Genomic DNA, 27923 nt, shown 5'->3' with positions numbered 1-27923 from the left:
CGGGCCGAATGCGTAGTTTATTAAAACGAGCCGCTTAACTTGTTTAACTGTTGGGAGGAAGCAATCGGACAAGTGTTAGCGTTAGTCGAAAGCGGCGGGATCCAATTTCCTGCTTCGGGAGTAGTCTTCGCAAATAACTCAGCAAATCAAACAAGGGTCTGACGAGTCTACATATCTGAGGCCGACCTCGGAGGCGTTTCGATTATATTCCTTATAACGAAGTTTGTAACCGCAGAAGTTAATTACATAGTTGGGGAAGTCCTTAAAACTTTCATAGACTTTCCGAATACTACCTCGTTGGCGTACAAGGGCACAAAGCTATTGACCCTCTTCGGGGATCGAGTGTCTACATTGACTTTTAAATTACTAATCCTGCGGGAGAGGGCAAATAGAAACAGCCTAGCGCTTTTGTTTACGGAGCCGAGTGCACTCCAATACCTTTATTAACCGACTAACCTTCCTCTCCTAGCTCTTATGATTGTTTACGGAATGGCTTTATATTTTGTGGGAAGCCTTATTTCGAACAAGGAGTCTTTAAAACAACTTTAATTATCTTTCTTATTATTTTAATAAAAATGTTTCTACGTATGACTCAATATTCATGTAGCCTCCGTCGACGTTTTAAGGTTTTCGTTAATTCGTGCTTAAGAAACACTTTGTAAAACTTTCTATCTCGATCTATCTAACTGACTGTTACAAAACTAAATTCAAACATTTATTTTTTATGCTAATCAAGCAATAATGAAGACATGTTCTATAAACGTTGGATACAGATCTATTTTATCGGACCATCAGAATAAGAATGCGACAGAACAGTCAGCCGCCCGTTGGGCTCAGCCGAGCGCGTCTATTTCCAATGATGGCTCCATACCCCATTTTTTACGTCAAATTCAGTTCACCCTTTCCGTCGAATGAATATTATTCTAACGCTTTATGAGTTTTCACTATGCGCACGTCAAATTAAATTTCGTGATGTAAATGATAATGTTTATTCCACAAATACGTGTGCGTGCCGCGTATAATTTTTAAAATACATACCGAGTCTCCTTCAAAATTGTTGATGGTTCTGACGGTTTGATTGCTAACGTCTGAAAAAAAGAAATATATGATTAAAGCAACAGCTTTTATTAATAATGGTAATAGATTACTTACTATTATTCTCTATTTTCTAAAATACATAATTTCGTGATTAATAGTTAGGATTTAGTGAGCCTATGTGCGAGACAGATCATTAAAATTAATGACCAAAATATGTAAATGATATCAAACAGATAATTTTATAGCGACTAATGATGAAATTAATGAGTTATGAAAGCTTGTAATTAATTATTAGTATTAATATTATGCACCGTTATTATGGTCGAGATATGAAAATGTATTTTTTCTCACGGCTTTTAAAGAGCAAAATGTTAATGGCATCTATTTAAAATCATAAAACTTAAAATTGAAAAATCTGCCCGAGGTTTTAAATTAGTATTCTTCGGAGAATCTGGGGATATTTAAGTTAATGAATCATCGTTAATAAAGCCAAATAGCACCCTGTAGCTTATGTTGGCTGTATTAATTTTGCCTGCCTATCGTGTAAATCACATTTTTTCATTTAAAAAAATCAATATCGTAGGCGGTCCTTCATTTATTCGGACTTTGGGCTTGTTAAAATTTTAAAATATTCACGAGCCATAAAAAGGAAGGGGATATGTATTAATTATACGCACGCTACGACAATTAGGTCCCCTTTTATGTCGCGAGCATTATTTCGACTGGAATGAAAACATTAAAGTTATTAATGTGGACGGAACAGTCCAAAATAATACGCGGACGTACCCTCCTCGCTCGCTCTGGTGACTGTTAATGAGATGATATCGTCATTAACGACTATTGATGGGGAATACAAAAATGCCGATCGAGCGAGCCTAACTGCCGTGTCTAACGCGGATAGTGGAATAGGCGCGCCCAAAGCCCTTTGTACCATCATAATAGAAGTGTTTGTGTTTGGGCCTCATTTTTTTGGGCACAAACTTAAATATCCGACCATCAATCATTTTATAATAATGCTTAACGCTTCGGGGAATGCGACGGATGAAAAAGTTAACGTCACTATTTGCGATTTGGCATCCCGAAAACCGAACGGCAGTGACGTCGTTAAATATTAAATCATCGAAACAAAAACATCAACGTTTTAAAAAGTTACGACTGCTAATAAAGCTAGTACAAAAGGCTTTATGCATGTGAATTTAGGCGGTCAGAATACATTGTAATTACGTTAGCGGGCTTTTAAACCTTAGCGCCCGGGGTTATCGGCTAGATTCGAGTGAATTAATTTCGTGCGACGAGTTAGCCGAGTATATTTATATGCAGATTAGAGAATGGATACCTACTCGTCCGTACGGTTACGATTCACAGGACACGTGGGTCCGTAGAATTATCATTGTTTAACATGCTCCGACTCCGGGGGGAGTAAAACAATACAGATTGTACTGCATATGATAAAGATTCTTGCCGGTATTATAATTATCGAGTTTTACTTTGTTTAAATCTAACAAAGGCTAGGCTGGAATGCTTGGATTATGGAACAAAATATAAATTAAAAATATTAACGTAAACCTCCTTGTTTATATTCTACAAAAAAAATTCTAAGCTATCGAAATATTGCCTGAATAGTCTGTATTATTTGCCAAATCTATTACTTTAGATTTGGCAACAAATAATCTGGCCTCAAAATCGCTAATGCAATTCCCATGCGATTAGTGCACAATAAAAGTATAGGTACAATACAAAATCCGGTCTACACGAGAGATGCAAAATTTATTTTTATTTCACATTTTATGAAAAATGACGCTATAATGCTGGTAATATGAAAAATTTCCTTCGCGGGCACAGCGCCAATGCACACAATAATTTGGCCTCGACTCAAAGAAAGGGATGTTGATACAATATTTACTTTATCGGAGCGAGCTTAACAATGCTAATGCTGTTACACAACTAGATTTATCTGCTAGGTGAGAAATCTAGTACTGGGGTAACGACTGGTACATTTTCGTGTCTATTGCCCGTTCCAAATGGATCAGATAATTTTGAGATAACGGTATTACGAAGGCTTATTGTTGAATATTGGAACAAAATATTGCTTTATTTAGTACGGTTAGTATCAAAACTGGTAAATCTCAGTTAAACCTATAAAATAGAATTCGAAATTAAAGTTGCAAGTGTGAAATTTGAATACGTTGGAAGCTCCGGATATCCGGGACTATTGTCACCCAAATTTTTTTGATACCTTTTTGCTGGAATGATATACGATCTCTATCTTTCCTTGTGTACATTTGTCAACAAAAAGCGGATTAAAATTTCTCAATGTATTGCAAACTTAAAACGAAGTTTAAAAATCACGGATGCATCATAATTGATAACATGGACATGTTTAGATTCAACGTTTGAAATGTGCATATCATTAGACTAACAAGGCGGCTGTGTGGTCCCAACGTTTTCTTTTTTGTTTCTGTTCACTATTCCTCGGATGTATCCTAGCGGAGGTCTTTTACAATCAACCTGTTCAACCTTATTTTTATTCTGTCTATAAACTCATGTCGTTCATTGTAGTCATCAGAAGCATTTCTTATTACATGTCCATATTATTGCAATAGCTACTTGCAATTACGTATGTATTTTATGTGATTTTTTTTCTTCGCAAAAAGTTATTGCTATTTTTTATTACTTACTATTAATTAGCACATTTATTTTACCTTTCTGATCTGCAACCAATTTGGAAGTTTCTTAGGGCTTTATTTTTGTTAAAATAAAGTATGTAATAATGAATATTGTTATGTTAAAAATTTAAATCATTACTATCTGACAATCTGCTTATAAATGTAAAGGGCCAACAAAATTAAAACATAACTCAATTGCTGGTATTGTAAATCCATTTTCACTGAACTATAATATACATTTCAAAGTGAAATTGTTAAGTGACAATAACCTATAGCGGCAGTAGCAACGTATTTTCGAAATATTAAATTTTATTGAACATATAGTCACATTTATAGACGTGATAGAAATGCACTATATTATTCCGAATAGCTCGTCATAAAATAAATTATTGCAGTAGGCAGTTACGTAATATTGCTCTATAATAGCTTCAAGTTGACTTTATTATACCTACGGTAAACGAGTGTACGAATAACGTTATAGCAGGTTAATTTACGTTATTTACAACGTTACATTATTTTCTGCTAAAATTAGTGACCTCCTAGTTGTTAAGAGGGCGACTAACCCAAAAAATCAAACATCGTCCTGCTCTCTTCACACTCACGCCCGTCTTTCATATGCCAGGCGAAAAGGACGACGCGGATTAATCGCCAAATTAGTTTTTTCTGAATAACTCGATAAATAAACAACATTTTAAAAATCCGCTAGCTCGGTTTCTCAATGATAGAATTTTATACAATGTGTTAAAATATTAAGTTAGTTCACTGCACGGTTATGGTAATAAATGAAAAATTCGTGAAAATTAGATGCATCTTTGCGATGTTTTTCTATCGAGAAAATTTTAAGATATCGTGTTTTTGCTCATATCGGAATCTTGGAAGTTGAAAATATAATGTAGCATCTAATTTTAGAAAATAAAACAATTCGGGGCTTATTTTTAAATCGAAAATTTTGTGTTAGTCGGCCCCTTAAGCGAAAAACAAAATGTTAATTATTTTAAACAGAAGACGAGAGAAATAAATAATGTTGCAGTTTTTATTATTTTAAGTATCTTATATCTTTAAACGTGCAACTCTTGTATATATAAATCGATCTAGCTAGGAATCATTCTCAGAAAATGTCTTTTTATTCGTGTTTTATCGATAATCGATAAACTGAAAAATATGACTCTTCCTGACATCTATTGGCGAATAATAATACTATTATGTGAGCAACTAATTGTTTTAACGACCAGCAGATGGCGTTATTAAGTAACACGAAGTCAATGAGTGTTTGCTATACCGAGCAAAGCTCGGTCATCCAGGTACTGATATTATTATTTACGACTCAGGCGTTGGTGAGACTGACACGAAAAACTTCATTAGGAATTCATTAACCAGAAACCAGTACGAGAAACAATACGGGAAAAGTATAATAGAATTATTAACGAACATCAATCAATTGTATCTTATCTGAAACTCATCGCTTGGCCGAATATTATTAATAGATTTGTATCAGATCAGCTCTAGTAATATCTATTTGTCGGATACTTTTTACTTATACCCAAATTACGGTTCAATGGCCTATGATGAATGATACTGATGATTACATCCATAGAAAGTATGCTATAGTTTTGTAATTATGCATTGGAAAGTCGAGTGGACTTAACTGAATTTCTAATAAAAAATATTTTTGAGTGTTAGGTATCGTTCTGATCATAAAGTTAATATACCTAGCGGAATAGAGCAACAATCTCGAGCTGTCAAACGTAGCCGAAATTGGTTTCATCTGTGTGTAAAAATATGTGTACGTATACACTTACACAAGCATGATTGAACATGATTTCTATGAGATTAAATTGTCAACGTGCGGCACGTGCCGACTGGACGTCAAAAAAAGAGTGCTGCTGTCATGTATCACAATTCACACGTCTCTTTTTACCACGCAGTGTAACTGATAGTGACATCTCTCTTGCTCGGGCCTTTGTTTCTCTATTCCGCTAGGTATATTAACTTTATGGTTTTGACGAAAAGCCGTTTCTTATTAATACGTATTTTTGAATGACAGAAAATATATTATAGGCTAAAATATAGGTCAACGATTACAACTTGTAGAAGATCAAACACGAGTTCTTTCAGATTTTTAATAGCTTAAATTCTACATCCATAATTTACGGCTGTGTAAATACAAGGTGTAACAAAACTAAATGATAATAATTTAGGGTGTGTATTTGTCTCTTATATTCACTTTTTTTGTTATTTGTATGAGCATGCGCTCGAGTGTCATGAATTTTCTCATAAAAAAAAGTAAGGAAAACATACTATTTTAGCCGTTGCTACTTTCGCAGCGAACTCTATCATATACAGGGGATCCGTACACAGCCTGAAGTATTATCAGTATGTTACACCCTGTATGCACGATCAGAAGTATCATAATAATATATAAATCATATCGCTGTAAACTAGAAAGCATTACAACACATTAACGACCAATAATTCGTCCGATTACGAAACGTCACTGTCCGGACTCCAGACATTCTGAGATGCCGGATTAGTGTTATTGACAGCGACGATAATTTTAAAACTTTTTTCGTGTACACTTTTATCGTTGAGTGTACTTTAATAGACTTGATGAAAGCGATACAAAAACTTGTCAAAATTATAACTACCTTTTGAGATAAGATTATTTTTTGTTTAAAGTGATTGTTAACTTCGTTAATTTTAAAGGTTATGTTAGTCAGTATGTAAGATTATAAACAAGTACTAAATAGTATTTATCTATGGAATACCTAAATCTCTATGATATTATGTAAACAAAAATGTCCATAAAAACGTTACGCCTTTGTTTAAATAGTCGGGTAGCAATAATTTCCTCGGTTTAATTTATTTAATTTATTATGTCGCATAAAGGGTAACCTTTAGTTTATGTTAGGATATAAACGAAGATTTCAATTTTGATAGCAGTTTCATAACTTTATTTAATGCAAATAAAATTAAGCTTTGCGACTTAACGTTCCACGGATTTACATAAAACGTGTTTGTGTTCAGGTTTATTACTTTTATAATTAGGTATACTTGATATAAACTTTTTAAATAAAAAACTATAAAAATTAAACAAAAAAAAGATTTTTAACGACCTTTTCGCTCGACTGTCCTTCAAATCATTAAAGTGCAGTTAAGTGTCTTTGATACTTGACAATGTTATAAATAGGAAAGTCGTGCACAAAAGTGCATGTAATTTCATTATCCATTAGTATAATAACCACGTAAAACCGTAGGCTGGGACTATCGTTGATAGTTCAAACACGTGTGCTTTGTTTAACGCGTCCTGCGTAGGGTTACTACTTACCCGATTAGGTAGCCAATAATATAAGTTAAGTAGGTAAAAATAAACACCAAATTTTAAGTAGGAACGTGAAAGAGTAGAAACTAATCACTATGAATTTACTTGCGTACCTGGCAACAGAGTGATTAGATTCTGGACAAGACCTTTATAGCAAAGACAGTCAAAGACTTAGGGCACATTTTTATGAAAAATATAGGATAATTAAGGCCTTCAATGAACTGTTATAGGATACAGAAGAATCTGCGGCTTACTAAAAACATTGAAAAACCTCAGTGCCGTTAAACTTTTTTTATACTTACTTATTGAATTTTTATTTGACAACCCTAATGATATGGATGCGCTAACTAAACGATCTATCATCTCTTACAATTTACATAACGCATGCGTTGGACTAATATTAATAAGCAAACAAGTACATTTTGGCTTTAACACGTTCGCTAACGGACAGACAATCAACGCATCCTATTAGCTTTATTAGTTTAACGTGTTACTTTAACGCGTTTATTAAGGTAGCGATAACAAAGTACACCACAGATTTACAAATTATAACGTAAACAACTGTATCAACATACACAAGACAAATAAAAAAATAACTGTACGTGCCGGCAAAAGCAAAAATCAAATAGCAGCAGCAAGCATACGTTCGTTTAAATTTCGTCACACGGTAGATAAAGGGGGTTATCACTTCTTTTCCAACGCAGTTCCGGTGGTCTACTATTCCTCTATATACATATATAATACGAATTTTTGATCGGGTCACGTGCCCTGGCCCCTGACTCAAGTTAAATAATTTACCCAGACCTAAAAAATGCAAAACGTCGCTAAAAAGTCTTCACTTCAAAACTTTCTTTGTTTAGATAAAATTGTGTATATCGATAACCGTTTCGTTTCTGCACACTCCGCATAAAATAAATGAAGCATCAGAAATATTCGATGAAAATCGAGAAACGTACCAAGTATTCGAATAAAAGTATCAAGACTGTCGAAAAGGTATCGAGTTTTGAATACAGTCGGCAAGAAAACGATTTCTTCAATAATGTGCATACAAACCACAAATGTATGCGGCAGGTGTCCATATTTACATACGATTTTCATACGCAATCCGGACTTCGTATAATATTTGTTATTGAAATATGAATGTATAGAAATATTACTTTATAATTAACATTTCTATATTAAGTGTCATAATATTCTTTCCTTATGTATTGAATTATTTTATCACGTCTAGTTAGTTCTGTAAAACAGTGTGCCATGTGTATGTATTGATGCCATGTTAGATATTTTAATAGACAACCAATTTTTATTGCATCAGTTTTACTGGCTCTATAACTATTAGTCCTTAAAAGTTTTTTTACTAATGTTAAAAATATTTAAATAAAGAACATAATAATTATTAAAAACAAACTTAGATTCATAAAAATTGAAGAAAAATTTTTCTTTGATTAAGTTTTAAAACAAAATGCCCGTTGGTATAATTTACGAGTCTAATAAAATGTATGTTTCTATCACAAATCTTATCATATAATGGAACGTAAGTAAGTAATTAAAAAATAAAGGTGTGCTCACAAACTAATCCAATGCCATGCCCAGCAGGGTTCCGCAGTGTTCAGTGATCTATTTATTTCAGAAAAAGATTCATAGGCAAATGACTTTCGAATTTCTCTCCATATTATTATGTAAGGTAAACAATAAATAAATATTAATTTTAATCTATTGCCTTGACTAAAATATTATATAAACCAACCAAGTAACGGAGGCCCATCAGAATCTATTTCTCTGATGGTACATTACCATTATGATGTTTGGGAATAATAATTATACATACACATTATAATTATTATGATCGACTTGGAAAAGAAAAAAAAAGTATTTTTCACAGTCCATTTTATCTGATTGAAACTTTTAATATACGACAACGAGGGCACACAAGAAAATTACAACATAAGATCGGTTTTGTTCCCTTTATTAAATGTGACTTATTTTAATATAATAATAAAAAAAATTCTTCGGAACCCAAAACACTTATCACGAAAACCCTTTCTGGGCTCGAAGATTTTTGTGTTGGTGATAAATGTGCACCTGGCCGTAATAGACGAGCCACAGATAATTATGTGATTGACAGTATCTACAAAGGAAGACAATAGATACCTTTGATTTTGTTTGCTTTGCTTTCTACTTAATTAAGTTTACTCAAGCGAATATCTATAATAATATAAAAAATGCAAAAATTTCTGTCTGTCTGTTACCTATTCACGCCCAAACCGGATTTTGCAGATTTTTTGTTTATGCAGACAATAATTATAATAGATAATAATAACTCCCACACCGGTTTCGGTGACGGTGGCCGGTTTCATAGAAACCAGGCCAGTTACGCAGGGGTAATTTTATAGTGCCCAAGTGTGTGCACAGTACACAAGAGCACTCTCTATTCCTTTACTCTCATAGCCCAGTGGGACGGACGACCGACACGACTGGCGAGAGATCAGGCGCAGGAACGACTTTTTACATGCCCATCCGACGCATGGATCATCTTACTTGTCAGACAATCAGGTGATCAGCCTGCATTGTCCTAACCAAACTTGGAAATAACAAGTTTCTAACGCGGGAATCGAACCCGCGACCTCCGAGTCAAGAGCCGCGCTCTTAACCACTGGACCACGGAGGCGTTATTATGCAGATAATCCGGAAAAGGTCATATAATAGTGTTTATAATGTCACTTGATTGACAGTTGCATACAAAGTTAATGGCTCACGCCACCATCATAAAGTTAATATACCTAGCGGAATAGAGCAACAATCTCGAGCTGTCAAACGAAACCGAAATTGGTTTCATCTGTGTGTAAAAATATGTGTACTTACACAAGCATGATTGAACATGATTTCTATGAGATTAAATTGTCAACGTGCGGCACGTGCCGACTGGACGTCAAAAAAAGAATGCTGCTGTCAATTATCACACGTCTCTTTTTACCACGCAGTGTTACTGATAGTGACATCTCTCTTGCTCAGGCCTTTGTTTCTCTATTCCGCTAGGTATATTAACTTTATGGCCACCATGCACTCCAATATAATTCATAACTATATTTTTGTTACTAATCATTATCGTTAAAAATTTATATAAGAAAACAAAATATCGAAGGTTCGACACAACGCTTTTCCTTTATCATTATAGCATTAGCACATTCTCTCACACATGATGATATAACAAGCGTTTATTTAATATTAGGAACGAGATCTTTTTTTGTACCGAAACTAGCTTTTTCTATGTGTATATCGTCGCGTCGCGAATAGTAATATATCTGCTCTATCATCTATGTCTGGGTGACATAAGACTCACGAAAATATATTATTAGGAGCTTCTGAAATAATAAAGCCAGGAAGCCCTAGTAATTTTTTTTTTATTACTATCAAGCAAATTTTTTATGAGTAGCTTCATTTTGAGAAGACAAACAACATTTTTATCTGCGAAAAATCTTGAAAGTGGTAGCTAACAGAGATAAAAAGGATTTCATATTTTGGTTTGATTGTCTTAAAATATGGATTGGTCTATTTGTAGGATAATGTTACTCTTAAATTATATAACTACTAGATGTCCCGCGTTCCCTATAAGTTTTGAGGAGTTCCCTCGATTACTTATGGATCCTTTATCAGATCACCACTTTTGTGAATATAATACCAAATTGGGATGATACCCTATATACCAAAAGAAAAATTTTGAAAATCGGTTTACAAACGGCGGAGTAATCGTTGAATATAAGAAAACGAACATAACACCTCCCCCATTTTGAAAGTCGGTTAAAATTGTAGCCTATGTGTTATTCTGATGTATAAGCTATATTATTGTAAAGTTTCATTAAAATCCGTTCAGTAGTTTTTGCGTGAAAGAGTAACAAACATCCATACTTCCACACATCCACACATCCACACATCCATACATCCATACATCCATACATCCAAACAAACTTTCGCCTGTATAATATTAGTAGGATTAACCTACCAATATACAAAAAATCAGCTGGTTAGGGTTCCGTTTTAGGGTTCTGTAATCAACAAAACTTGGTTGACGTTCTAAGGTACGTTCTAAGGTTGAGAAAGATACAAAGACATTATTTCCATAAAGTTCTAACTTCCAAGATATTAATTCATCAAGCCGAATACGCTGACCGGTGAACGAGACACAATAGAATATCTATTGTGTCTCGTTTTCCCACGATCGACGGGTTAAATTACTTACACAAGAAAAATTTCAGTAAGTAATATTGTCACTCAGACTAGTAAGTATTTGCACATTTAAGCAAATTTTGGAAAGCTTACCAAACATTCGTACGTCGTATTTTAGTATAATTGAAATTGTTACTAAGTTGGGTTTTAGCTTTTAACTGATTAGGTTGAGTATTAAAGTATTATACTGGGTGCATAATATAATAGTAGTAAGTACAATAATTATAGGAACCAAAACATTGGACTATGGTTACGTAGTAACTATTTAGTATTCTGTGTTTTGGCATACTTAGTTTATAACTTTGCATTTCATTATAATGTTCCTAAACTTATTCTGATTGAGGGAAAAAGACCACGAGGTCGCAGTCCCATGCGTTGGTCCGATCAAATCCGCACCACACTTGAGTCCACCGTCTACGACGCTCTTCGAGTGGCCGAGGATAGGAACAGCTGGCGTAAGACCATTAGAAGGAAGGTCATGGAAGGGGGAGGTCACGACCCTCAGACATGAGGAACACGACTGGAGGAGGAGGAAACTTATTCTATCCAAATATAAAAACCATAAATAGAAGCACAGCGTTACGTAGGCGAATGTTCATTATTAATAATAGTATAACATGTAATAATAACGAAAAGAGTAAATAATGGACCACACCGAAGCTACCTCAGGGCTATCCATACTTTATGCGGCGTGACTATTCCAACCTACTGTACAATAGATAACTGTATAAACTACACCTGGTACCACAGTATAAATAACACAGTAGACTGCCTCCTTACTAGATAAAACTGGCAGCACGCACATCGCACCGCGCACACTTTTCTCTGCGTTGAAGCAATTTGATTTCAAGGAAATTTTACACTACTGTGTATTATTATTAATTATACCATGTTATACTTAGTACCGACCGAGGCCGAGGCACCAAAAAAGGGATTGGTACGGTTAGAAAAAAAAGTTGCGTCTAGTAAATTTTCTATACTAATATTATGTCTTTATACTTTTCTACTGACTGTCTATTTAAAGAGCGTACTACGGAAGCGGATCCTTATGTTTATGAATCCCTAATGCTCTTTAAACGGCCATCAACAATAATCAAACTTCCTAATTGCGTATACAAAAGTCTCCTTAGATTTATTTGTATATTTTTAGAACTGTAATGTACACATTACAGGCCATAATTTAAGTGTGAGAGTTGTGAGAACTTTTAAAAGGTTGTAAGGACATATTTTAAATGATTATATTTTGGTTTGCGCTACAAAAAATCTTACTGAATCGTTAAATTACTTGTACTAGCTTGTACATAAGACATAATTATTTTATAAGTTTTGAAATATAATAATGTTATTACAGTTTAATTATTATAATTGTACATAATATTATGAAAATTCAGAATTGAAGACCTCAGATATACAGCCTACAGACCAATAACTAAACATTTTTAAACGAATTCGAACATTTTATCTTTAGAAAAGTTCAGATAAAGAGAATTGATTGAACTACGAGGTCCAGATATTGAAAGGCTTTATGGCCGTTGACAATCCTGGAGCATCACATTTCGACCTTATTCCTAAAGCAACAGGGCTCAAAAGTGCGAAACCATAAATTTCCGTGACAGTACGCGTAGGCGCCTTAATTGAAACGATGAGATTGTGTGAATGACATCTCACGAGTATATTAAAAGTGCATTATACAGTGTGAAGGACTGAGCACATCGTGGACATTCTAGAAAAGGACACGTTAGCTGTGCTTGATAGTACATAATATACAGTGTGTAACAAAAATAAGTGATAATACTTTAGGGTGTGTACGTGTTCCTTATAGAGAGTTCACTGTCAGCGTCACGAGTTTCCCCATACAAAAGTGAAAAAAAAGTTGGTCTTTCAGCGCTGCTACATTCACAGTGAATTCTCTATAAGGAACACGTACACACCCTAACGTATTGTCACTTATTTTTGTTACACCCTGTATATTATGTACTTAATTATATAATGAAATTACAAATATAATATTATGAATTATGCTTCTATAATTCACGGATTCGAACTATTTCAAAAACTACTTATAGTTATGTAATGTTGAGGGACTGACAAAGTTACTTATAGAAAATGTTGTACAAAGCATACCAGAAATTTTAAACAGCGTTGTCTCCAAAAAACTTCAACAATTAATGTTCATTTTACGATAAAATATTCACAACATAATAATTTTAATGTTACCTGTAATTACACATTTCGACTAATTACTAATATAACTAAATAGTTTTGTATCGATCCTAATTACCATAATATATTTATAGCATTAATTAATCAACGTCCAACTGGGAGGTTCTATTCTGAGTACAACTGTTTTTTTTGGGTTCGTGTAGAGACCACACCATTGTCCTGACCAAAGGGCCCGGTGTGATATGGGAAAAAAACTAACAACTTAATGCTAAACACCCGGCTCATTTTTGTGGCTTTGAATTGTTAAATTAGTCACGAATCGTTTAAAAACATAAACATCTGCAGTAAAGTTTTAACTGACATTTTTCGAAACTTGCGTGAGTGAAAAAAGGTGTCAAAATTATGTCATTACAAAATGCACTTTTACTACAGACAAACATTTCGACATTTCGCCTTTAAAAGTGGGAACCAATAACTGCAATAACATACAAAGCAAACAAAACTCTATGCATAATTCATGTTAGCTTTTGTATTTCTAAGAATTTTCATATCATCATTAAATTAAATGTTCGTCGATATTAAGCACGCGTTTGAGATTACCCAGGATCGAAGCTAACGCCCGCTCCGGTAATTGTAAGAGGTATTAAATGTGCTTTACCCTTAATAGTACGTTATCGAGCTTATGTTTTATTCAAGCCGTATTAGCGGTGGGCGCATCGGGCGTGCCACTACTTTTAATAAAATTAATAAATTTAAATATAATGGAACACGCCTAATTGTTAAGCTATAGTGTGCTCAGATTGTATGGTATTATTTTAGTTGAATGTAAAGCTAAATAATAAATATTTAAATTAAAAATATTACTCTAACTATATTCTGGTCTACGTACAAGAAATATTTTCTGGTTCGGTAGTAAAACTATTTTTCAATTTACTCTCAACCGATTACTCGTCCGATTAATTCCTTTGCGAGTCTCGAAAGACCTAAAGTCATCCAGTACATTCCGGGACGATAATCAGAGGCGAATTAAAAATAATACGGGGTTAGCGTGGAATCCGAGACGGGAAAAAAACGAGTGCGGGTTCGAATCGGCCATCGCTTGACAGGCAGCTGCGGAATGAAATTATGAGCGTTTTATCCCGGAGCGACTGGACCATACACCTGCCCGGCCCGATTGACACCTACCCCATTATCCTGGAAAAAATACAATGGCCGCCATTGGCCTTTATAATCTGATCTATTCTTCGCCATTAGTGTGGGCCGCGGAGGTATGTATCTAAATAAACTATTGTCGATAACAATTCGATAGAGACATCATTGTGCTCTTTTGGGTATGCCATTTTACTAGAAGTCAGAATATAGACGTCACTATTGTACCGAAATTGCCAATTTGATTTATTAAATTTGAGCGTTTGTAATGAAATAATGGCCCCAAGATTGTGCGCGGATGAAAGTCTGTCAGGGGTGGATTGTTGATGGTAATGATTTATGACGACAAAAGAACGCGATTTTGTTATAACACGAAAGATTAATGAGGTCACATCATCATCACAACTTCAGCTTATAACAAAATTTATTATAAACACAAATATAAAACACAATAGATATTACTTGCACTTTTTCCACTATATTCATTAATTACTACAAATTTAACTTAAACACGACCGGTTTCGATATAAATCATCATCAGGTGTTTATATCGAAACCGGTCGTGTTTAAGTTAAATTTGTAGTAATTAATAAATATAGTGGAAAAAGTGCTAGTAATATTGTGTTTTATATTTGTGTTTAAAATGAATTTCCACGAAGAACCGACAGTACAATCAATTATGAAAATTTATTATTACAAGAGTAGTTAAAATTCGTTCGTTTTCTTCAACTCAGAAAAGTTTTTTTATTACTGCATAAACTTTTAAAATAAAATACACACTTCAGTAGATATAGAACAGAATATTATGATATACCTTTCTGAAATAGCGAACATTCTTCAACACAACTTAGTTATCTCAAAGTTATTTGTATGCCCATAAAATGAATAACCAACAAACCGCAGATACAATTAGAGCAGAACACAGGTGAGAAAAAGCCGACCACAAAGCAACGGAACCCGTTCTGCAATCATCGTATATAGAACAGGATTAGCAAGCTGCAAGGTGCTAAACACGAGCTAAGATTATGACAGAAAATAGCTATGTAGTTGAGATTGTAAAAAATGCTACATACGCGAGCGCAGATTGCAAGGAAATGTCGTTTATTAAATTAATAATAGAGATCAAACATTGCATGAAGATAAAAAAATAAATAAAAAATATTTTATACGTGGGAGAGCCATGCTTCGGCACGAATGGGCCGGCTCGACCGGATAAATACCACGTTCTCACAGAAAACCGGCGTGAAACAGCGCTTGCGCTGTGTTTCGCCGAGTGAGTGAGTTTACCGGAGGCCCAATCCCCTAACCCCTACCCTATTCCCTTCCCTACCCTCAACTATTCCCTTCCCTTCCCTTCCCTACCCTCCCCTATTACCCTATTCCCTCTTAAAAGGCCGGCAACGCACTTGCAGCTCTTCTGATGCTGCGAGTGTCCATGGGCGACGGAAGTTGCTTTCCATCAGGTGACCCGTTTGCTCGTTTGCCCCCTTATTTCATAAAAAAAAAAAAAAAAATTAGATGTTATACTTGTCCATACTGCATACACAATAATACACATGAGCAGTTTATTTGTATCTTCCTGTAATAATATATCTACCTTATGGTCACGAAGAAACCAAGTAGACGAAAAGACAGAAAATTTGATAACACACAAAAATAGATAGTTTGTATATTTACGATAAGTATTTGATTTGGATGTGATAAAATACAAACTAAGAAAGAGGATGAACAAAATAATGGCAATATTATTGGACTCTGCTCATCATTCGTGTACTACCTATAAACTTACCCATAAAAAGTACGTGTTGAGTGAATGAATGTAGTATCTTTAGATGATTTTGAACAAGACTGTATTCAAGACTATAACAAAAAAATGTGGGTTAGGACACAAATGCTTAACAGCGACCCATCAGAAATTAGGTATTTAAGACGATAGATAAGCTGCAAGATTATAATCGCAAAGCAACCATAATATCATAAGAAGGATTATAATAATAATATTATGATGGCGCACAATATTAGCGATGTTACATAAACTAGGTAAGTACCTACTTGCATCTAGCTCAGCGCTGTAGAACAGTAAATGTCATTCACACGAGCCAGATTATATTGTTAGTTGGGACTTGGGAGTTAGTAGCAATATATTATAGAATTCATTATGTTCTTGCCAATGAGGTGCAATGATTATTAAATTATCTATCTTATATATTTAAACGAGCAATTCTTGTATATATATATATATATATATATATATATATATATATATATATATATATATATATATATATATATATATATATATATATATTTATAATTGGAATCTCGGAATCCGCTCCAACGATTTTCATGAAATTTAGTATATAGGGGGTTTCGGGGGCGATAAATCGATCTAGCTAGGAATCATTTTTCGAAAATGTCTTTTTATTCGTGTTTTATCGATAATCGATAAACTGAAAAATATGACTCTTCCTGGCATCTATTGGCGAATACTTAATACTTATTGCTTTAACGACACAACAACAGCTAAAGCTATTCCAGCAGATGGCGTTGTTAAGTAACAGGAAGTCAATGAGTGTTTGCTATACCGAGCAAAGCTCGGTCATCCAGGTACTCTTATTTATAACAGCAAAGTGTTGTCTTAGAGTACGGTTACACGGTGATATACAGTATACTTAACTGATGCCAGACGTTGACCATGTACGGCGTTTAGTACTCTTAGACCTCATTTTATAGCTTACAAATACTTATCCTAATAGAAATTCAGGGAACTTTGAATATTCTAACCGCAGAAGAAGAATCGAAAAACTTTTTCGATTCTTCTTGTAGGTCATTATTTAGAGAATTTTTATATTCAATATAGGTTTTGTATTCAATATAGATTAACTATCATAAATCAACCAACGGAAAGCTACTTAAATTGACTACTAAAATTAGGTTACTCAATTTTATCATAACATACGAACATTCGTCAAAGATATAAAGTTTGCTTTCATCGCCCACTTAACTATGAACAGAGACCATTTGTCTCAAAATGAACTACTGAACTCATAATAATACCAGGAAATAAATCATTTATGGAACGTCTGTAAATATTTTATTATAACAATATTTCATAATATTTGTCAGTGGCGGAATAGGACGAACAATTATGTACGTGAATCTAATATAACTGTATTTAGTTATATTACGTAATATAATATTATGTGTTTGATTTAATGAAGGGTATTTAAATTTGCATTTGAATACATACATCATACGTGGGAGAGCCATGCTTCGGCACGAATGGGCCGGCTCGACCGGAGAAATACCACGTACTCACAGAAAACCGGCGTGAAACAGCGCTTGCGCTGTGTTTCGCCGAGTGAGTGAGTTTACCGAAGGCCCTATTCCCCTTCTTATCCTCCCCTATTCCCTTCCCTTCCCATCCCTACACTATTCCCTCTTAAAAGGCCGGCAATGCACCTGCAGCTCTTCTGATGCTGCGAGAGACCATGGGCGACGGAAGTTGCTTTCCATCAGGTGACCCTTTTGCGCGTTTGCCCCCTTATTTAATAAAAAAAAAACATCTTTGTTAATTACTATGATAAGTAAGCTTGAGCAGTAGGATTCATACCATAATATTTTATTTGTAAAAGATAATGATATTATTATAATGTACGGTATAAAGAAAATCAATGAAGAAAAACTAAAGAAAATGTTATTACCAACATGTCAAACAGTAAACACAAAAAAGAATGTAAACTCATATGCATGAAAACACGTTTGACGAGAAATGGAATAAAAGCAACTTCAAAAGCGAACATAAGTTCGTTGAAACAAACATACGGATTCAACGCGCTTAACAATTTAGTACGTGGGAGGTGTAATTAATTTAAATGATCCGACTGACAGAATGTCTAAGCGGCAAACTAAAAAACTATGAAAGGAACCCTTTGTTTCGCGAAGAATATTAATATGGACGTGCAATTCTTCGCTCCTTGGGAATAGTTAATACCCCATTCAAAAGAAGTTTGTATTAGAATATGGAATCGCGGCGGATATAGTGAAGGAGCATGCCGCATACAAATTTTAAAGGTTTTTTTAAATGGAATAATACTGGCGAATGCGATGTACGTTTGATAGTACCAAGGCATGTACAATACACATGTCCACGGATGTCCATTGTCTGTCTGCAACTGTTATCTTTCTTTTGAACATATATAGGTCTAGGCGTTGTGGCAGCCTTTGGAAGGGGTCTCTCCCTATTACTATTCATACCACTTAAAAAAGGCAGAAAAAGACTAATTATGGTCAGGTACTGAAATATAACAATATTTTACGCCGGTTTTCTCCGAGGCGATCTCACCGGTCGAGACGGTCCATTCTTATCGCTTCGTAAAACCTATTTACTGGGCTGTAATGGAGTCGCCTACACGTTTCAAAACAAGGGCGGAACAATTCTCTTGTCGTTTACTATTTTGACGCAGCAATAAATAAATGTGGTAAACGTCTATGTTTTCTTGACACGCAATTATCTCGGAATAAGTAAACAGCCTGGAACCTGAACGCAAAGAATTTATAATCGCAGCAATTTAGTGTCGAAACGCCTTTGCGTGGTATGCGTTGAACGCTTCAGCTTTGTATACATTTTGATGGCGCGTAGGGAGCAGAGCCGCATTTTTCACAGAAGTTTTACGAACTAAACTTGTGTTGATTCAGACCGCAACGCAGCGCGTAGATGCATTTCTAAATTTATATGGATTTGAGAGATTCGCAAGACGTCTGACGCGATTGAAATTTGTCAAATCCATACAAAATGCCGCGCCGCGCCTCGCCTCGCCTCGTCGCGTTGCGGTCTGAATTGACCCCAAGCACAGAATACAATATATGTATTAGTAACCCGTAAGTTATCCATACTAATATTATAAATGTGAAAGTGTGTCTGTCTGTCCGTCTGTCTGTCGGTCTGTTACCTCTTCACGCCTAAATCACTGAACCGAGTTCGCTGAAATTCGGTATGGAGATACTTTGAGTCTCGAGGATATAGGGTACTTTTTATCCCGGAAAAATGTAATACAATTTACTTATGTACCATCGGGAAAATTGATTCATAGCCAGGTGACGGACCTACGTCATGTGGTCAGCTTATGTCAATTCAATGAGAGCCTGTGATCGGTCGGCTGGCTTTGACCTAACGCGACCAAACTACGTAGACACTACGTAGGTCCCCCATCTGCCTAGGAATTAACTTCTCTGATGTACATATTATAGGTAGAATCATCAACAGACCGCTGTACCCCTTTTATATCCAGTGTAGTTGCCAGGTGATAAGTTTCATTTGCGTACATCATAGTACGTGCATGCAAATATGAAAAATGATTTCCAAACTTTAATTTCTGTTTGTTACAAAAATGAAATATTTCCTTTGCGAATAAAATGTATCGCTGCATTCCATTGGTTGAACCTTTTTTTAACTAAATGAGCAAGACTTATGAAGCAAACTTAGAAATACTGATTGTGCCAAACCATTTATAATCTTTGTCTAGCAATTATCCTCATAATAATAAACTTAATTGTCATTGATTAAAATTGTTCTACCATGTTATACGTTAATTAGACTATACTGTTCTATTCCTATCTGAAATATATCGTCTAGACTAGCAGGAACGCTGTAAGAGCAGTATGAGAGCAATAAGATCTGCGACCATCGTAAACGCGGTCCTATTGTTAGGACTTGCCAGTAGTAAATACATCAACTCCTTCGCAGCCGATACTAAACAATCGGTGACATCACTGACAGATGAAAGCACTTGGAAATTATCATCATCGTTAGTATTGCGGACAATTAGTTAAATAATATACATATTACATATTAGTACACAATTAAAATATATTAAATTTCTTTACGATAGTCGAAAAAATTATAACCCTAGGTGAAAAAAGCTTGGAAACGACAAAACATAATAATATTGTCACTTTATTCATTAAAAAAACCGTATACAACAGTAAATAACGCCTCATTCATTTTAAATGAAGCATTCCTAAAAAAGAGGATAAGCTTATAAAAACTTAAGTGCATTTTCCCCAATCTTTAAAAGGAAACACGATGAAGAAAAACTAACGCAAAGAAAAGTGAGCTTGTCCCGTTGGTCACATTCATTTTAATTTAGCCCACTAGCGCCTCACTCTGACACGCCATCCTTTATTTATAGTAAAGTAAGAAATTCCACTTACTTAATCATCCCAGCCTCAGGAAACTTGAACTAAATATTTAGTAGCTAATGTGATCATTAGTGATAGTTATGAGAAAAAATTGGAATAAATTTATAAGCGTTAAAATATTATGCGTGAATAAAATCATAGTAGCCTAAACATTTAATAAAACGTTTATTTTACACAGAATTTTCAAACGCGCAAAGAAATCCAAACGCAAAAGAGTAGGGTGACCAAAAAGTTCGCAATCAAAATTTTAATCAAACACGTTCAGTGGAAGCCGTATGGAATGCATACCCGCTACATAAATCACGTCCAATATGAGACAGATATTGTGTGTCAAAGTTTTACTGGCGTGTTTGCGTGGCTTACTAATTTCAAAGACTCGCGTTTGTGACACCCTATTCCTGTTCGTCACGGTTCGCAATTTGTATGAAATCGCTTAACATAACTTCCTCGTTGCTTTATGTGACTTCAGGGATGCATTTAGAAAAGGAGCATTACGTAAAGGCTTTTTGGTCGGCATTTTTCAGTTTTTAGCAACATTAAAGTAAAGTGATGGTTCTAAAACTCAAAGTGAACTCCTTTCTGGTGTAAGCACTGGTTTTTAAAACAGAAGTGACGCTTAGCATAGTTAGCGACATCCAAAAACAGTGACAAATGAAGTTGACATGGAAATATTTAGAAACACTGTGGTAATTGGGAAATATGCATTTTCTTGTCTTATTAGGAGTGGTCAAATTGATGTTAACAGTATGAAAATGGGCCAGCCGTGTCTTCGGATAAACAGACGATTGAGCGGACAAAATATGTTAGAGTAGAAATAATAAAAAAAGAAAGCAAACTTAGCATAGAACAACCTGCAGCTCGATTGAAGATGGATGCGTGCAGAAGATGGGCGAGGGCTGTCCAAGATCGGAATGATTGGCATTCGGTGGGTAAAATTCAGTGTAGTGTGTGTAGTGAACGGCCATAGACTGGTGATGATGATGAAAAACGGAACTAGAGAACTACATAGCAATAACCAAGTGAGCGGGTCATCAAAACAAAGCTTCATTTCGCTCTATAATTCGACTAGTCATTTAATTAAATGTCGGCAGTTAATGAATTAGATCGTTGAACAAGATGGCTGCGACAGTTATAAATGGAGAGATGTGTCGAGGTTAACGTTGCTGTTTAATTTGGGGTTCTATGATTGCGCGGTGCCGCCATACTTCCGTTACAACACGTTAGTGACAGGACTCAGAGGCTATAAAGGAGTAGTTTGTCTTAGCCTTAACTTACTACTTGATGTGTTTATTTGAAAGCGTGTTTAGTACGTGCTATATTGTCTTATATTCAAATGAATCTACGTACAGCTAGTAGCTACGAATATATAAAGTTTATCGAACAAAATACGCACAGATATTATAACGTATTTATATAAGTACATCGAAATATGTCAGATTATATGTACAAAATAAGATTTTTTTTTTACTTAAAAATTAAACTTATGTAAAAACTGTCTCACTTTAAATGTAATTGTGTGGTCACTGGTCATAATATCGTTATTAACTCGTTACTCTAAAACATTGATGTAATTCCATTGTTCTACAATTGAATGATCATCAAATCCCTTTATTCCAAAGCTGATACATCACGGTTAAGGGTGGCCGATCAATATTCAATATCCGGAAACCCGGGTTTTCTCGATACCCGGATACACCAACTACTTATAACCGGATTCATATTTCAGTCACAGTTAATAGCTTTAGATTCGTCCGCTTGCTTCATTTTGGATAATGAAGATAATGTTTGGGCTGCATTATTGGGTAACCGTCACGCCACTAAAGCTATCAGTAATCTATAATAGTGACAGTTAACCTAATATTCGCGACTTAAAAAAATCATCTGGGCTTTTATTCACCTATTTATTTATTATTCATTAAAAAATGAAAATTAAAAAAACGTTTAATTAAGTTTCCAAGATAGTTTAGCAATAAAAAAAATGAAAACACAGTCCTAAATTATTATTATAATTAATATAAAAAAATAAATATGTTGAGGTTATTTTATACACTTACCAAAAATTGTCTTCTTCACGCGAAACACTGAAACAAAAAGGCGTTATAAGTATTATTTTAAAATGTGACCCACTGCCTTTATTATTAAAAAAAAGTAAAGTTAATAATAATAATAATAATTACTGTATTAACAAGTTGACTTTTGAGTTCAAACTTTGAACTTACGTTTTAAGTTCGAATTTTGAACTAGCGTTTGAATTTCTCAATATTCAAATGCATCTAAGGCGTAAATAATCAAGGTATCTACACGGCGTTTTATGTCCTGTATTCCAACTCTAATCACCACTATCGTGTCCATTCATCTATCGACTGAGTTCTCATGTTACCTCATTTAATTTATGTTTCTTACGTTGCATGTCTTATCTGGAGATACTCGTTAGCCTGACTCGGTTAAGTTGTTCGAAATAGAGAAATTCAACATTGATTTTCGATCTGCACCATTAATTCTATTTATAGGGGTTCGTTAAGATTCTGCCGCGCTTACGTCCGGTTTCTAAGGTTTTTTGACAGGACTTTGACTGATTAACCGTGTTTTTGATTGGATTATTGGTTTGATTTGATAATGATGTCTTTAAAAACTCCAGTGAATATGAACTCCTGTCAAAAAATTTAGAAACTGACAATTACCACACTCTGTACAGCCTAATTATTTTTTTAGATATTAATTAAAATATAGTTTACATTGCTATATTATATTTTCACAATAAGCGGATGAACTACAGGATACGACGGTCAGATATTATTAAAATATTGTTTACAACACGGATTTAATTTGTGAGTAGATTAACGTAAGTCCCTTTTAAGTTAGATTTTAGGTCACATTTTTACACCATTTTGATAATAATTATCAGTTGTTTATGTAATAATATTTATTCACCGTTTTGATAATTTACTTGAATGTTTCAATGTTTTGTATTATTCAGATATTCATATACAGATTAAGAGCAAACGAAAACTTTTGCAGACAAAACAGGAGTCTAAAATGTTTTCAATAATTTACATTTCCAGCGCTCGAAATTCATAAGTCATTATATAATTTCGGATTCTATGATTGTAATCTAAAATTAATTTTAGTACATCTTCGATTCGTTTCGGATTCATTTAATAGTTTTATACAGCTTCGATTTGGTTCGATCAATGCGCCAAGTAGGTTTCTCACATTTGACCGATTAGATCGCGTTTGACGTTGGTTTGAAATATGAAAATACCATACTTTGATCATGCTGACAAATTTAAGATTTTATTGAAGAATCGTCCTACTGATTTGCATGATTTCGAGTACGTGTATGTAGGATATAACTCTCAGACTAGTTGCAGGTTCGTTGTCCTTCATCTCTCGTCTGACCGCCTCGCAGGTGCACGCTTACACCTGTCGACTATACCAATGACTACGACTCTTCCATCCCGCTCCGATACACCGAGATAAACAGAGACTTCCAATCGATGAAACGTCAGTTTTTCAAGCAAAAACTGTAGGAATTTAAGGTCGCAATAGAACTAAATTCATAGAGCAGGTGTATTGTTCGGTTTAGGTTTTCGCCGCCGGGTTTGATTCGTTTTATTTTTCTTCTGTCTGGACTTCGTCTTGCTGTTTATTTAGGAGTTTTGATTACTTTCCTTTCTAGTTGCTCATAACAAAGTGCTCGCCTTTGTAGCTCGTTCCTTGTTCTTGTAAAATAAATAACTGATGCAATTTATCACGTAGGCCTTAACATGTACATTACGATATTATCATAAGCTAACTGTTTGTAATTTCATCTTGGATAAAAAGTTCCATTTTTATAGCATACAGCTATATCAGTTTCATAACACATACTATACCTGGAAGCAAGTTAAAAATGTAGAGTTGTTAGTGTATTTTTTCACAAACGACGTTTCAATATCAAAAATCTGAAATCAATATAAAACCCATTAAAGTTTCAATGTAAAAATCCTATTGTTATGAGATTTAATAGGCAGCCGAACGGATTGCGATATCAAATAAATAAATAGCGCCGTGTCAGAATCTCCATTCACAGAATAACGGCTCTTTTGTTCACTTTTTTGTTGTGTGATTGATTTTTTTAGTTGTTTGTATCAGTTTGTATCAACGGATTTTAACTGGTTTCGCAAAAAAAATGTTGTTTAGTGTGCGCCGAGAGATTAGTTTTTTTTTCGTCGGCTATAAATTCTGATCTATTTTACGTGACTAATGTGAATGTGGAGTCGTTATAGTTTTGAATTCTAAATCATTAATCACTCTTAAATAAGGAACGCAGTATTCTTAAGATTTTTTTTCCAATACCAATTTATTCATTATTTATTTCGGGTTACATCAAAATCTACAAAAATGTATTCTAATACCTATTGTGTAAATTGCGCCTTCAGCTTCAATAATATATTATTATATGACAACTTTTTATATTTACTTTCTGTTATATTGACTACATTCCATCAATAACAAAAAGTTAAAAGACTTTAAATAGTGTTCATATAGGACTAAATAAAAGTAAGGTAGCCATTTTAAAAATATTTCGAAGATTACCGCCGCCCGCCGCCTAGGTATAATACGTCTCAATTAAAGCCGACTCTTTAATTATTTAATTATACACAGAAATATAATAAATCATCACGCACCCGATGGTTACCAATTAAGAGTAACTTAGTTTTTTCTGAACTTAGGATGGTGTGAAAATATTTTTAGGTTTTTTTTTATGAAATAAGGGGCAAACGAGCAAACGGGTCACCAGATGGAAAGCAACTTCCGTCGCCCATGGGCACTCACAGCATCGGAAGAGCTGCAGGTGCGTTGCCGGCCTTTTAAGAGGGAATAGGGGAGGGTAGGGAAGGGAAGGGAATAGGGGAGGGTAGGGAAGGGAAGGAAATAGGGGAGGATAGGGAAGGGTACTCCCTATCCTCCCCTATTCCCTTCCCTTCCCTACAACTCACTCACTCGGCGAAACACAGCGCAAGCGCTGTTTCACGCCGGTTTTCTGTGAGAACGTGGTATTTCTCTGGTCGAGCCGGAGCCGGTTATTTTAGCAGCTTAGGAGTGTTCTTGTAACCGAAAATAAAAACATCATTTATTTATTTATTTATTTACTGGTCCTTCAATAAATAAATAAAATATTTTAATGATTGTATTTTGTATTAGCCGTTAATAGGTTATATAAAAATATACAATCATAAAAATATTGTATGCTAAATGACACCGGCAACTCCGTTGCGCCATAATTCGTTTATTGCGCGGGAACCGTACATTTTTCCGAGATAAAAAATTATGTTAGGCCCTTTTCCGGGACTCAAACTATAACTAATTTTCAACAAAATCGGTTTAGCTATTCAAGCGTGAAGACTTTACAAACAGACAGACACAATTTCGCATTTACAATATTAGTATGGATATTAAGTATTAACGTATTGCATATTTAACGAGTCGAACTAGGTTATCGGAATAGGACGTAAAAGTACTAAAAATCTAGATTTTTCCATTGAACTTTTATTCCCTTTCATAAATTCAATATGTGGAACAGCTAACAACAGCGATTTATGAGAGTGTATAAATTCATTGTAGCCTGTAAGTAGCTTTCAGTCACATTGTATTTTCATCACGGGCTAACCTAGTTGGAAGTTTTTCAATAGCATTATCATCACGAAAATACTTGGCGGCGCTATTGATTATGTTATTTTGAAACGCGTTTCTTTATTGTTGACTAGCTGTCCCGGTGAACTTCGTGTCACTTTAAAACCTTCCCTGGACTTCTACGAATATTTTAAGACTAAAAACAGCCCAATCCGTCCAGCCGTTTTGAGTTTTAGCGCGACTAACACATTTGAAAATCCATTTTTATATATAAGATTTAAACCGACAGCACAAAGATATATGAAATGTTACTTGAATGTAAAAATGATCTTAAAAAATACAAATATTTACCTATATACAAAATGAGAAGCTGATTGATAGAGTGCACTCCTATCGCTCTTATGGTGCGTCATTAAGCAAGGATAAATTTTCAAAATTCCACCCCGAGATAGTGAAATTAAAGTACTAAGATTATTTTATTTTATTGACGACCTCAGTGGCTCAATTGGTTGAGTGTGTGGCAGCTCAAGCCGGGGGTCGCAGGTTCGAATCCCGCCGTCGGAACAAAAAGTTTTCAATGTTCCCGGGTCTGGATGTGTATTAAATATGTGTATGATGTAATAAAAATCTTAAATATATGTATGGTATAAAAGTATTAAATATATTTCCGTTGTCTGGTGCCTGTAACACAAGTCCTTCTGGTACTTAGCACGGGGCCAGACTGACGTGGTGTGAAGCGTCCATAGATATTAAATATTAAAGATTATTCTTTTACGCAAAGCCGCGAGAAAAAGCTATTTTGCAATATTTAACACAGCACTCATTTCGTATTAGGTTTCTGAGTACGCTATACAGAGTTTGTGAGGAATGGAAAAAACATTTCATTTTCATCGCTGAAAAATGCATAAAGCTAACTCGCTATAATCTATGCTGTATGAATACTAGTCATATAAACGAGCTATATGTCCGTGACACGGATATGAGGGCATACCGCATATCAACATCTAGATGCGCCTCTTAAAGCTTTTTTTTATTCTATTTTAAAGCCGCACTCAGAGATATTTTGTGACTAAGCTTCAATTTAATGAAGAGTTTGACAGAAAATGATTATTTTTTCATTAAATGCAAAAAAGTATTTAGTAAATATTAAATTAATGTTAAATAAATATTAAGGGCCTGTTTCACCACTTCCTGATAAGGCTATCCACCACTTAACTTGACAGATAGAGTATGTAGAATCTGTCAAATAAGCCTATCCGGCTCCTTATTAGGAAGTGGTGAAGCAGGCCCTTAATGTCACTAAGTTTTTTGATATAAACTGTGTCTGCTTTTAAGCTCGCGGGTTTATATTTTGTAAAACCTTAGTAATTATACCTTCTTGGTCCTACAAACTTTCTTATATTACAGAGTTATTCTCTGTAGATACGATTTACGACATATAACAAAGAAGTACCCAAAAATATGTTAAACAAACTAATATTCCAGTTATTTATTAATAAGTCACATCCAGAACTCTACATCTGCGTCACAAACTAAACGAAATAACC

General features: G+C 34.6%; 1 protein-coding gene across 2 annotated transcripts in view; it reads right to left on the bottom strand.

Moving 5' to 3' along the window:
• Positions 1-27923, bottom strand: part of LOC121730540 (leucine-rich repeat neuronal protein 2-like) — a 70071-nt gene that overhangs the window by 36168 nt on the left and 5980 nt on the right. Inside the window, exons 2-3 of one of the 2 annotated variants that reach the window (XM_042119631.1) lie at positions 22815-22841; positions 1039-1088 (exon numbers count right to left, since the gene is read on the bottom strand). The gene's annotated coding sequence lies outside the window, so the exon portion shown is untranslated. The remainder of the gene's footprint in view (positions 1-1038; positions 1089-22814; positions 22842-27923) is intronic. The other variant, XM_042119632.1, reaches the window with a different exon arrangement.

The sequence above is a fragment of the Aricia agestis genome, chromosome 9 (assembly GCF_905147365.1).
Source record: "Aricia agestis chromosome 9, ilAriAges1.1, whole genome shotgun sequence".
In the NCBI taxonomy this organism is placed as follows: Eukaryota; Metazoa; Arthropoda; class Insecta; order Lepidoptera; family Lycaenidae; genus Aricia; species Aricia agestis.
Note: the sequence above shows the minus strand (reverse complement) of the source record. Positions and strands in the feature narration are given on the sequence as shown.